General features: G+C 59.8%; 1 long non-coding RNA gene across 1 annotated transcript; it reads right to left on the reverse strand.

The window, feature by feature from the left end:
* Positions 1-3,839: 3,839 nt before the first annotated feature.
* LOC137460062 (uncharacterized) lies at positions 3,840-6,660 on the reverse strand. The gene is made up of 3 exons (XR_010992632.1): positions 6,620-6,660; positions 4,586-4,688; positions 3,840-3,985 (listed from the first exon to the last, which is right to left on the reverse strand). It is a non-coding gene; the product is annotated as an uncharacterized lncRNA (long non-coding RNA).
* Positions 6,661-13,261: the final 6,601 nt, after the last annotated feature.

A 13,261-nucleotide genomic window follows, 5' to 3' on the forward strand; every position in this document is an offset into this window, starting at 1 on the left:
TGAGCCCACACTGCTGCTGTTCCACCACGGGGAGCCCAGCACGCTGCCCCCCTTCCAACACAGCTCTGAGCACAAGGCTGGAGCGAAACCAGCCCAAAGCCAGGCATCCAGAGACACTGGGAGGGGATGGAAACAGAAGCAGGCAGGACAGGAAGGCTCCAGCCTGACTCTCTGAGTTGTGTTTCCCTGAGAAGGTCCCAAAATCCCCTTTCCCAGAGGAACTCCCTTCCTGGCAAGCAGAAGTCAGCCAGGGGCTTCCAACAGACTTTCTGAGGCCCCTTCCCAGGCTGTTCCCTGAGGCAGGGAAAACACAAAGCCCAGGGCTGGGTCAAGGCTGGCAAGGACAGCAGCAGAGCTTGCAAAGGAGGTGGAGGCAAAAGTGAAGGGCTGCTGAGGCACGAGCCTCTGCCCACTGCTTTGCCACAGCAGAAGCTCAGGAGGTCGTCCTCCTGCCACAGAGGGGCTCTGAGCACAAGCCAAGGCTTTCCTTTGGGCTCCAAGGGCACCTGCAGAGCAGTGGGGCCCCTGCCCACCCTCACCGGCTGCGCTGGGCCCTCTCCTGCCCAGCAGCAGCCTTGTTCCCAGAGCAGAGCTCCCTCAGCAGCTGCTCACCTGGGCAGGGACAGGGCCAGAGTTCTGCAGGAGCAGGGGCAGCTTCTCCCAGGCCCCCAGCAGGAGCCTCCTGAAGAGCAGCAGGGGGTTCCCTCTCCTGTCCTTCAGCGCCGGGCGCAGGACCCTCACCTCCGGCAGCTTCCCCTCGCCGCTGATCTCAAAGCTCAGGCTCTGTGCTCTCACTGCTGCAGGGCTGCAGGGGAGGGGCAGCAGAGCCACTGCTCACTTGGCAAGCAGTGGAGCCAGGGCCACCTGCTGCATTTCCCCTGCCTGGGGCTCCTGGCCCCCAGGACACAGCTCCCCCTTGCCCCTCTCCACCCAGTCCCATCCAAGAGGAATCTGCTCTGCAGAGCCAGAGCCTCCCAGAGCACCAGTTCAAACCATTTCACTCAGAGGAGCCCTGCAGGGCAGCAGAGACATGAGGAGGTGACAGAGGCCATGGGGCAGGTTCCCTGGCTGTGCTGAGGTGAGACAGAAGCAAGGAGCATGAGCAGAGCATGGAAAAGGTGTCCAAGGCAGAAGGGGCAAATCAGTGACCCCAGCAGGGAAGGTGATCTCCACAGAGGCTCAGAGCAGGAATTGCTCCTTAGGGCAGCAGACTGATGGATCCACTCCCAGCTCAGCTACTAAAGGGCTGGGCAAGGGCAGGGCAGGCCCAGGACACACACAGGGCCTAGGGCAGAAGAGCTGGGGTCTTTTAGTGAGGATCCAATGGCTCCTTTAGCATCAAAGATCTTCATGCACCCCAGGAGATCCACCAGATCACCTCCTGAGCACAGGAACAAGGAGGCAACAAGGGCAGCTGGCTCAGGGCATGGAAACAATCCTCTGTCCTTGGCATTCTCCAGCTCAGCTGAAGCTGCACACAGCTCCATTGCTTCCTGATTCATCCACTCCCTGTTGGCTCCTTGGCATCAGAGAATCCTGGAATGCTTTGGCTTGGAAGGGACCTTGAAAGCTCATCCAGTCCAAGCCCCCTGCAGGCAGCAGGGCCCTTGGCAACTCCTGCAGTTTGCTCAGAGCCTCAGCCAACTTGACCTGGCATGGTTCCAAGCATGGGGCATTCCCCACCTCTCTGGGCACCCTGGGCCAGTGTCAATGTCCCACTGCCCTCACAGGCACTGCTGCAGGCTACAGCAGGGCACTGACTCCCCGGCTCTGCTGGATCTCGCAGCTACAGCTTCTGAGTTCTCTGCAGCATCTCTGTCAGCAGGAGAGGCTGAGAGCCCTGGGGCTGCTGAGCCTGGAGAAGAGCAGCCCCAGAGGGGATCCTGGAGGTGAGGGTGCTGGAGCCCTGGAGCAGGCTGCCCAGAGAGCTTGGGGAGTCTTCTCTGCAGAGATTCCACAGTCCCCTGGCCATGGGGATCCTGGGCAAGCTGCTGTGGGTGCCCTGCTCAGGCAGGGGGTGGGGCTGGATGATCCCTAGAGCTCCCTTCCAAGCCCCTCCCTGCTGGGATGCTGTAACGCTGAGTACTCTACCCAAGGCTACTCCAAGAGCTAGAAGCCATCAGGAAGGTCCCCTCCCAAGCTCTCCTGAGGTGAGTTACCTTGTGTGGACATCGAGGGAGGCCTCAAAAGTGCAATAGTAGCTCTGCACCTTCCGTGGAGTGAAGGTGACCGTGGCAAAGGCCTGGGAGCAGCTGGGCATGGACAGCCGGACAGGATCCACCTCAAACACCTGGCCAGAGTGGCTCTTCAGCTTGGGGAAGCCCAGAGAAGGCTGTTAGGAGGAAACTTTTCTCCATGTGCTGCTGTCTCACCCATACAAGGATCATGAGGAACAGCCCCAGACAGTGTGGCCCCCTTCTGGCTTCCCTAGACAGGCTCCATCTGTCTCAGGGGGGGAATCCAAAGCCGTGCTGCCCCAGGGGGCTGCCATCAAGCCCAGGAGTGCAAAGCTTGCTTTCAGTGCTGGTCAGAGCCCCAGCACACATGGGAAGTGGGGACTGCATGGAAAACCCTGCAAAGAACCTGCCCCTGGCCTTTAAAGAGAAGGGGCAAAGAGCAGGGAGCCTAAGGAAAGCAGAGAATGGCTTGGGTTGGAAGAGACCTTTAGGATCATCAAGTCCAACTCTGAGCCCAGCACTGCCAGGTCACCACCAAACCATGGCCCTCAGCACCACAGCTCCACAGCTCTGAAATCCCTCTAGAGATGGGGCTCCACCTCTGCCCTGGGCAGCCTGGGCCAGGCCTTGACAACCCTCAAGGGAAAGAAATTGCTCCTCATGTCCAACCTAACCCTCCCCTGGCACAACCTGAGGCCATGTCCTCTTGTCCTAGCACTTATTCCTTTTGAGAGGAGACCAACCCCACCCCAAAAGGGTCTGCTTGGAGCCCTGGCTCAAAGCTGAGGAAAAGCTCCTCCTCTGCCTGTGCTTCCAAGAGATGTTCAGAAGGGCTCAGGTCTCACTCCAAAGCCCCAGGGGCCTGGAGCTAAAACCTTGCCTGAGACACACTGAATGCAGCCCAGCTGTCACCTGCCCTGAGCTGCACTAGGCTGGGCAAAAGGAAGCAAGGAAGCTGGAGAACAAGGCAGATGCCACACAGCCTTCAGAGACTCCCCAAGGCCTCCTGTTCTTACCTTGCTGGGGCTGGGTTTGCTGGAGAGGAGCACATGGCAGGGGATTCTGTTCACATTGCAGATCCTGAAGCGTGCCGTGGCCTGGTGCCCAACCAGGAGCTTGGTGAAGATGAACTTGTTCTCATCTGTGAGGAACAGCCCCTGCTGCTCCTGCACTGTCTGGAGGACCTGGCAGAGGTTGCTGCTGCTGCAGATCTGATGCCCCTCAAAGATGCACTCAAGGTCATCAGCCAGGAATGCTGTGAGCAGAGCAGAGGGAGGGCTGAGGATGGAGAATCCTTCCTGCTGACCTGCCCTGCCCCTGCTGGCCTCTGAGAAGGTCTTTCTGCCCAGGGAGCTGCAAACCCCAGCCTTGGCTGGGGGAGCTGCCTGTGAGGATGGAGCTCAGGCACCCTCAGTCTGAAAGGGTTTCTTTTGATCCTTCCATGCATCCCTCCCAGCCTCTCCCACTGGTGGGCTTGGCAAGAACCTCTGAGGATTGGCAGAGAGATGCAAGGTCAGGCTCAGGCTGTCTGCTCTGTCCCAGGACTGAGGCTGGGTGCCGAGCAGCAGCAGCCTGGCCACAGGAACCCGTGGGCAGCACTCACCTGGAAGGCAGGACTCGGCCAGCAGGGTGTAGGGGATGCCAAGAGGGTTGTCCCCGGGGTCTCTGTTGCTGATGTCGATGAGCAGCTGCTCCTGGCACGGCCCTGGCAGCTCCGCAGCACAATCTACTGTCACCAGCTGCTGCTCCCCAGGAAGGATGGAGCCAAAGGCAGGGGACACTGTGAACATGCCCAGGGTGAGGCGAGCCTGCAGAAAGAGTCCCAGCAGAGGCTGATGGCAAACAGCCTCACTCTGAGCATCCCAGCAAGGAGGACCCTGGGCCTTGGCCTCCAGCTGGGCCCAGGGCAGGCAGGGATGACACCACGGCCCAGAGCACAACCCAGGATGAGATGAACAAGCTAAGGAGATGTGCAGGCCTAGCCTGAGTGGCTTAGAGAAAGGAGCTGGGTTGTAAAGGGTGAAGGTGGGAGCTGGGGTCCTTCAGCCTCCAGTGTGAAACAAGAGAGCAGAGAGAACTGTGAGAAACCATCAGAGAGGAGAGCAGACTGGGCAGAAGGCAAGGCAAGGTCATCTCCTGTCCCTGGACTGGGAGTTCAGCAGGGACACTCCACAGCTGTGGCACTCACAGCCTTGTTTTGGCCAGCAGCTACCAGGTACAGATCCCTTCCCCTTGGCCCCACAGCTCCAGGGCTGAGCAAGAGCACAGCATTGAGCAGCTCCTTCCTCTGCTCATGGCTGGCAGAGGATGGGTCTCCCCCATGCAGCCCGTGTCCCATGCCATGGCACAAGCCCCCAGCCTGGGCACAGCAGTGGAGGAGCCTGTCCTGGGGAGCAGGAGCCACCCACCTTCACAGAGGGCTTGGTTTCCTTTGGCAGCAAGGGCTTGCTCTGCTTGGCTGCAGCAGACCTTCCACTGGAGCTCCCCTGCTTGTGGGAGTCGGAGAACTTCCTTTGATGTGCACCCAGAGGAGAGAGCAGAGAACATCCCTCAGGCTGAGCTCCTCCTGCCCTTCTCCACAGCCAAACCTTCCTCCCCAGGGAAGAAAGTCCTCCTGCTCTTCACAGCCCCCTGCACCACCTGTGGCTGTAGCTGATGGGCAGATGGGCTCCAGCAGCAGCTGCATGAGGATGAGCAGGAGGATTCTGTGGCATCTCTCTCCTCCCTGCTCACAAGCCAACTGCACAGGCAGACAATAACCCAGGGCTCACAGAACATGGACTTGTTTAGTTGGGAGAGACCTTTAAGGTCAGCAAGGCCAAGACTGACCCCAGCACTACAGGTCACCACTAAGCCATGGCCCTCAGCACCACACCTCACAGAGTCACAGAGGTGTTGGGGCTGGAACAGACCAAGCACCACATCTAAACGACCTTCAAACACACCCAGGCTTGGTGACTCCACCACCTCCCTGGGCAGCACATTCCTCTCCTGACCACTCTTGCTGGGACACAGTTTTTCCTGATGCCCAGTCTGAACCTACCCAGTCACAGCTTGAGGCTATTCCCTCTTTCCCTGTCACTAATTACCTGTGAGAGGAGACCAGCACCAACCTCTCCACAGCTCTGAAACCCCTCCAGGAGCAGGCACTCCACCGCTGCCCTGGGCAGTCTGGGCCAGGCCTTGACAGCCCTCAAGGGGAAGAAATTGTTCTTCATGTGCAGCCTAAACCTCCCCTGGCACAACTTGAGGCTGTGTCCTCTTGTCCTAGCAGTTGTTCCTTGGGAGAAAAGACTAACCTCACCTGGCTCCAGCCTCCCTTCAGGGAGTTGTAGAGAGCCAGAAGGGCTTCCCTCAGCCTCCTCTTCTCCAGGCTAAACAATGCTAGGTGCCTCAGCTGCTCCTCACAGCCCATGTGCTCCAGACCCTTCCCCAGCTTTGTTGTCCTTCCCTGGCCACCTTCCTGCACCTCAATGCTCTTGGAGTAAGGGGCCCAAGCCTGGCCCCAGGACTCACAGTGCAGCCTGGTTGTGTGTCCTGGCTGCCTGCCACACGCCAGCCCTGCTGTGGGGCCTCCTCCAGCAGGAAGGTTGCTGCAGGCCTTCTCACCTGTTCTTTGTGGGCTCAGCTGCAGCCTGCTCTGCTCTGCAGATGAGGAACTGGAAGGGCAGGAGGCCTCTGTTCTGCAGCAGGAAGCTGCAGGCCCTCCTGGTGCCGCTGGCCATGGCCCCGCAGTCGAGCAGCGCCGCAGGGCTGATGCTGTACTGGCTGAGCACAGCTCTGGCTGAGAGCCTCACTGGGATGCTGGCCATGGGCTCCCCTCCTGCCCTCAGCTTGGGCTCCAGCACCTGCAACCAGGGCAGGCCTTGGTAAATCCAGCAGAGCCCAACCTCTGGCTCTGGCCTGTGGCCACAGCCCAGGTGCCCATCAGCTCATCCCCCTGCTCTGAAGTCCTTCTCCAGAACTGCATTTTCAGCCCCTCTTAGAATCATGGAATGGGTTGGCTTGGAGGAGTCATTGGCTCAATTTTCCTGCAGTCAGCAGGAACAGCTGAGGGCAGAGCAGGTGCTTCAGAGCTCCAAACAACCTGACCTGCAGTGCTTCCAGTGATGGGGCAATGACCACCTCCCTGGCCAAGCTGGGCCAGGCTGGCACCACCCTCAGTGTCAGACATTTCTTCCTCCTATCCAGGCTGAATCTTCCTCTTTTAGTTTCAAACCATCACCCCTTGTCCTGTCCCAGCAGGCCCTGATCCAAAGTCTGTCCCCAGCTTTTGGATTGGCCCCCTCCAGCACTGGAAGGGCCAGAACTGGCTTCTGAAAGCCTTTGCTGTGTGCAAATAACAGAAGGTTCCCCAGCTAAAGCTTGCTTTCCAGCACAGCCATGTCCTCCTGACCCCCTCAGCCCAGCTGTGCTCACCCTGCCTGCCCCAGGCAGCTCACCTGGCACAGCAGGATGGCTTTGTCCTCAATGCTGATCTCCCTCTGGGGGTGGAAGAGCAGCTGGACAGTGACAGGATGCTCAGAGGCAGGCAGCAGGCCCTGCTGGGGCTGCACAGTGAGGTGGGAGGCCAGGTCACGGCTTCCGGGGTCTGTGGGGCGCAGCCTGAACCTGGGGAGGGAAGGAGAAGAAGATCTCTGCAGTGAACAGCCCAGGGGCCAGCAGCACAGCCAGGACCTGGCATGGGACCAGTAAAAACCAACCAAAGAATTCTGCTGTGCTTAGGAGCCCCAGGCCCTGGCAGAGCCAGGCAGTGCTGAGTGCTGGCAGCTCCCCTCCACCCCCAGCGTTTTCATTCCTGCTCTGAAGAGTCTCCTGAAGAGAAAGGACTTAGCCCTGGAAGGACAGCAGCAGAGCTCAGCAGGGACTGGCCTCAACTTCAGGGGCACAAAATCCCAGACCCCCAGCATGGGAGGGCTTGGAAAGGACCTCTGGGGATCATCTGGTGCAAGCCCCCTGCTAAAGCAGGGCACCCACAGCAGCTTGCCCAGGAGCACAAGGGCCAGGGGGGGTTGGAATCTCTGCAGAGAAGGAGACTCCACAACCTCTCTGGGCAGCCTGCTCCAGGCCTCCAGCACCCTCACAGCAAAGATTCTCCTCCTGCTCAGATGGAACTTCCTGGGTTCCAGTTTGTGCCCACTGCCCCTTGGCCTGTCCCTGGACACCACTGTCAGGAGTCTGGCTCCAACCTCTTGCCTGCCACAGGTCCTTCATCTCCTGCTGAGCATTGCTCAGCTCCCCTCTGGGGCTGCTCTTCTCTAGGCTCAGCAGCCCCAGGGCTCTCAGCCTTTGCTCCTCACAGAGCTGCTCCAGGCCCCTCAGCACCTTTCTAGTTTCTGCTGGACTCTCTCCAGTGGTTCCCTCTTGCACTGAGGAGCCCAGAGCTGGAGCCAGGACTCCAGAGGTGGTCTCCCTAGGGCAGAGGACAGGCAGAGGAGAATGTCCCCTGACCTGCTGGCCACACTCTTCTTACTGCACCCCAGAGCCCAGGGGCTCTCCTTATGGTGCCTGCTGAGCTGTGCAGAACTGCTGGGCTGGGGCTGGATTCTCCATGGCAATGGAGCCTGGAGCTCAGGACAGTCCCAGTGGTCACACACACCATGAGGCAGCCAGCATGGGAACAGCTTCTAGCCACAGGAGCAGACTGCAGGCCTGGGCAGGTGCTGGCCCCAGGCACTCCCAGAGCAGGCAGCTGGACCAACCTGTATGCAAGCTTGCACTGCCCTTGGTTCCTCAGGGTCAGCACTTGCTTGGCACTCCCCAGGACCTCCAGGACTCCAAAGTTCACACAGCCATCTGCACCTGCAGGACACCCCCAGAGCGAGGGAAGGGATGGGGAGGATGCTGGAGCTGCTGCAGGCTGCACCCAGTCAGGAGACAGAGACTGGGAGAGCTCAGGTGGGACAAAGCTCTGCTCAGCAAGTCTCCAGCCTTGCAAGGTTTCTCTGGCTGCTTTGCTGCCCTTTGCTCTTCTCACTCTGAGAGGATCTGTAGGGCTTAGCAGCCAAGGAGCTCAGCCTCTACCTCCTTGCTTCCAAGCACAGATCAACCACTTGATGTGCTGTACTGAGCCTTCAGGAACTGCCAGCTGCTTGTTCCCACCCCTGGTGTTTCAAAGGGGCACACTTCAAGGTGTGAGAGAGGCAAGGCACTGTGTGACCTGGCAGTGCTTTACTCCACACAGCTGGCAAGAGACCTGTGCCATGGATCCATGCCAGGCCTGCATTGCTGTCCCATCCCATCCCATCCCACCCCATCCTACCCCATCCCATCCCATCCCATCCCATCCCATCCCATCCCATCCCATCCCATCCCATCCCACCCCCCACTTGCCCCAGCAATGCAATGCAGCTGAACTCCTTTGCTCTGGGGCCAGCCACTGCCCTTCAGGCAGGGTGATGTTCAGAGCAACTTCCTAGGCCTCAGCCACAACTTCAATGCTCTCCACCTGAACAACACCCTGGACATTCTCTGCAGCTGAAACCTGAGGCAGCAAGAAGCAAACCCTAAAGTCCTTCTCCTCAGTGTTCCTGCTAAACAAGAGGAGTCCTTGTCTCTAGCAGCTGTCTTTACCCAGCCTGGGAGGCAGTGTGATGTACAAACACCCACAAGAGTCCTGAGGTGTCCCAGAGCAGGTGGCAATGACAGCCAACTCTCTCTTAGCAGGCAGCAGCCTCACTGCAATGCAGCCTCTAAACCCCAGGGGACAAAGCCTTAATAGCCAGAGGAGGAGACTCCACAACCTCCCTGGCAACCTGCTCCAGGGCTCCAGCACCCTCACACCAAAGATGTTGGAGCCTCCTGGCTTCCAGTTCCTGCCTCTTCCCCCTTGTTCTGTGCTGGCACCACTGCCTGGCTCCAGCTTCTTGCCCCCCACCCTCAGCTCCTGCTCAGCACTGAGGTATTCATAAGCAGCATCCTTCAGTGAGGGTCCCTTGGTGCTAAGGGCCCAGACAATGTGGGCTCAAAGGAATCTCCTCAGGGCTCATCCTTTGGCCCTCTTTGCCTTCAGACACAGCCTCCATCCCCCAGGGCCCACAGCACTCTGCCCAGCTCTGCCAGGCAGGGCCCTGTCCCCTCACCTCCAAGCGGAGCTTCTTCTCCACGCCGAGAGCCTTGGTGCTCCTGAAGCACAGCTGCACGGCCAGCTCCGAGCGGGGCCCGACCGTGCCCTGCCTCTGCCGCACCGAGAAGCCCTCGCCGAGGCTCTGCAGCCCGCTGAGCCTCCAGGCCACCGGCAGGGGGCAGCTGTTCCGCAGCAGCAGGCTCCTGCTGTGCTGGCTGCGGAGACACCAAGGCTCAGTGCCAGCTGCTGAGGGGCACAGCGGCAGCCCTGCCGCTGGCAGCAGCCCTCCCCATGGGGCTGAAACCACCCTGCAGGTTTTGCTCTTTGCCACAAGCCTGAGAGGGGAGGCCCTAGGGAGAGCTTGGTGGCAGAAGGGGATCCAACAGGAGGCAGAGCCAGAGCCAGAGCCACTCTCTCTGCACCAGCAGAGGAGCAGCAAATGCATCAGGGCCCCCACTGCTGGGGGGCTAGAGCTGGGGACTGTCATGGGACATCCCAGCCAGCAAGGAACGGTGAGCAAGAGGCTGGCAAGTGCTGGGAGCAAGAGGGCTGCTGGCCCAGCCTCCAAGCTGAGGAAAGGGAAGCTGCAGCAGAGCCACCCCCAGCAGAGTGCCCCTGGCCTGACTGACCTGTGCAGAAGCACCCTGTTGAAATGCAGCTGCCTGGGGCTGACCCCCAGCTTCACCTGCACCCCTTGGCAGCACAGGTGGGAGACCACTGGCTCTGGGTTGCCCTTGATGCAGCAGATGAGGCTGTCTTCCACCAGGCCAGGTGAAGTGGGGTATGCCCAGATGCTCAGCTCCTGGCCCCAGCCCCACAAAGAGAAGCACAGAAGAACATTCAGTGAGCAGGAGGGGCAGCTCCTGGGCTCTGCTGCTGCTCCCTGGCCCACCTGCCTGTCTCCTACCTGCTTCTCCTTAGGTCCCAGCTGCATGCTGGCAGGCTCCAAGAGGAAGGTGCCCCCACTGCCACCCCTCTCAAAGGAGAAGTGCAGCTCTGCCTCCCAGGGGCTGACATTGCAGATGGAGAGCTGCTCGCAGTTGTCATCCTGCAGCACAGCCTTGGAGCTGGCCACAGAAAGGGCAAAGGCTGCAGGGGAGCTCTGTCAAGCAGCCTGAGAGAAAGGCTCATGTGGGACACCTTGCATGCTGCCTGTGTTCATTCCCTGCTTCCTTGGATGCCCAGCCCACACTTGGTGTCTCCACCCCAGAGGTGTGCACAGGCCACTTCAAGAGGCCTTCGACAAACCAGGACCTCAAAGGTGCCTGGCAAAACAGAAGCACAGCAGGCACCTGGATTCCTCCCCTCCTCTGCTGGCTTTCCCTCCCTGCAGGCTTCCCAGAAAAGTGTGGAGAGAGCTCAGCTTCTCTCTTCCAAAGCAGCCAGGAGACTGCCTGGGCCCAGCTCCTGGGTGAGCCTGAGGCTGAGGGCGGGAAAGCAAAAGGATTCCTTCCCAAGAGGAATCCCAGAGTTAACAAACACCTCCTGGTTCAGGTGTGGGACAGAGGTTGGTGGGAAAAGGTCAAAAAAAGGCAATGCCTCAGCCTGGCCAAATCCTCTTTTGGTTTTTAAACTCTTTTGATTTACCCTCCCTGGGGTGTCAGAATGCCACCAGCTCTCCAGAGCTCCCCTGCAGACAAACCTCCATTCCTAATGCTGAAAGAAGAGGGAAGTGAAAAACAGAAAGATGCCAGCAGCTACAGGGACATTATTTTAAGGCCAGACTCTATCCAGCAGTGGGGATCAGGAAAATGGAAATCCCCTTTGCCCTGCCCTGCAGGTGCTTGTCCCCCAACAGCAGCTCCAACCATCAAGTCTTGCTGACACTGCAGATTTCACGGAGGGTTTCCAGTCCCTCAGCAGAAAAACTTCCTTTGCTCCTTCAGGCTGACCCACAGAGCTCCCAGCACTTGAAACAAACAGCACAAAGCTGCTGAAGCTGAGATGGGGGCTGACAAGTGACCCCAAGCTGCTTTCAGGCTGCAAGCAGCACCTGGCTCTGGCCACCAAAGCCCCCAGGGGGCAGGAAGATCAGCTCCATCCCCCCCAGCACTCCTGTGCCTGCTAGGTGCTCAAGTTGCCACAGCTGTGCTCCTTCAAAGCCACCAAACCCCCAGCTCTCTGCCCGGGCCTGCCCTGAATCGTGCCCCTGGGTGCATGTTCCTGGAAGCACAAGGTCCTGCAAGCAGCACAGCTGGGGGCTGGGCAGCACCTACCTGTCTCTTGCCTGGGCACACAGCAGCGGCCCCAAGTGGAACATCCCCGTGCTCAGGACATACTGCTTGGAGATGATGGCATCAGCTGCCTTGCTCTGCCTGCAGCCAGGAAACACCTCCCTGGCACAGAGAGAAGGAAGAGTTGGGAGATTCTCTGAGCACAAAACCTGCTCCCAAAGGCTGAACTCTTAGTGCTGGCCGAGGCACAGCACCGCTGCCCAGCTCCAAGCACGGCAAGAGATGCTGGGGGGCTCAGGCAGGTCCCAGGGGCACAAGGGGCAGAGTCTCAGCTCTGAGCTCAGGGGCAGCAGAGCGGGACGGCCCCAGGGGCCAGCCTTACCGTGGCTCCTGGCTGATGCTGGGGTACAGGCAGGTGCCCCTGCAGTGCAGCTGGTAGGGGCGCTTGGTGCCCAGCAGCTCCAAGTGCAGCCTCTGCTCAAAGCTGCCCAGCAGCGCGGAGCTGAAGTGGACCTGCAGCACCACCTGGCCCTGGGCAGGCACTACCCAGCGGTAGCTGCTGAGCCTGGCAGGGAAAGAGGAACCTTCAGGCACTGCTGAGGAGCAAAGGAGAGCAGGAGGAGCCATGGTGGAGCTGGGGTGGGAAACCTCCTTGGCAAGCTGGCCCTGAAGCAGAGGGATCCCTCCTCCCTCACAGCTCACCTGGCACAGCTCTCTGGGGGGGGCAGGGTGTCCACGTCTGGGGGGTCCTGTGGCTGGTCCCTGGAGATCTCTCCTGCCACAGCCAGAGCTCTGCTTTCCCCTCACAGCCTCCTGGCTGCTGCTGCCTTTCTCCCTTCTCCAATGGCCTCTGGCTGGGGTGCCCTGCTCCTCTGAGGTCTTCACCCCAAAGGGAGAGAGCAAAGGGAAAGACAGCTGAGACCTGCCCTGAGAGCCAGCACTGCAGGGGAGGTCTCAGCAGAGCAGAGCACAGCACAGGGGCAAAAGCCTCTCCTTTGACCTGCTGCCCACATTGCTGGGGATCAGCCCAGGATAGGGCTTTCAGTGCCAGCTCCTCTCCATCTTTGCACCTCCCAGCTGAAGGTTTGAGGGGCAGAGCAGGGTGTGCTGCTGAGGCTTTGCCTCTCCTCTCAGACTGGCCCTGTGTTTCAAGCAGAGCTCTTTCTTCTGGACAGCCAGAAGGGATCTCTGCAGGCTTGGGCCCTGTCACATCTTCACTGCCCTGCCACTCTCACCCTTTTCCATCCCACCTGCCCCTTTGCCCCCATCCAGCCTGGTCCCTGTCCTGGCACCTTCACTGTGGGCACAGTGGGGACATCCACAACACTTTCAGGAGCCTCCTCCTCTTCTGGCCCTGTGGCAGCTGCTGGCAGGAGCACAAAGTGCTGGAGGACTTCTGCAGGCACCTCCCGCTTGGCTGGGCAGTGAACCACAGAGTAGACAGCAGGGGGAGGAATGGGGGGCCCTGAGGGACCCAGGCCCAGCTCATCCAGGACCTAAAGCAGAAGAGCAAACCTTGGTCATGCTCCTGTGGCCTCTATCCTCACACCTCCTGAAAGACACTGAGCTGTTAGGGAGCTCTGACTGATTGAGGTGGAGCACAGCCCTTGCTCTGCCCAGGGTGGGGAGCAGGCTCCAGAGCAGGGCCAGGACTACAGGTGGCACCTGCAGATGAATCTGGCCCCATCAATTCACCCCCATGAGCATGGCCTGCAGGATCTCAGCCAGCTGCCAGGAAGCTCCTCCAGCTCCAGCAGGGACAACCTCCAGGGGTGGACAGCCCTGGGGCAGCACTCAGCTGATGAGAGTCATGGCTGAGTGTGGGCAGGGAGGTCCCACCTGCT

This window comes from Melanerpes formicivorus, unplaced genomic scaffold, assembly GCF_026170545.1.
Source record: "Melanerpes formicivorus ecotype bairdi unplaced genomic scaffold, bMelFor1.0.p_v2 SCAF_498, whole genome shotgun sequence".
NCBI classification, from domain to species: Eukaryota; Metazoa; Chordata; class Aves; order Piciformes; family Picidae; genus Melanerpes; species Melanerpes formicivorus.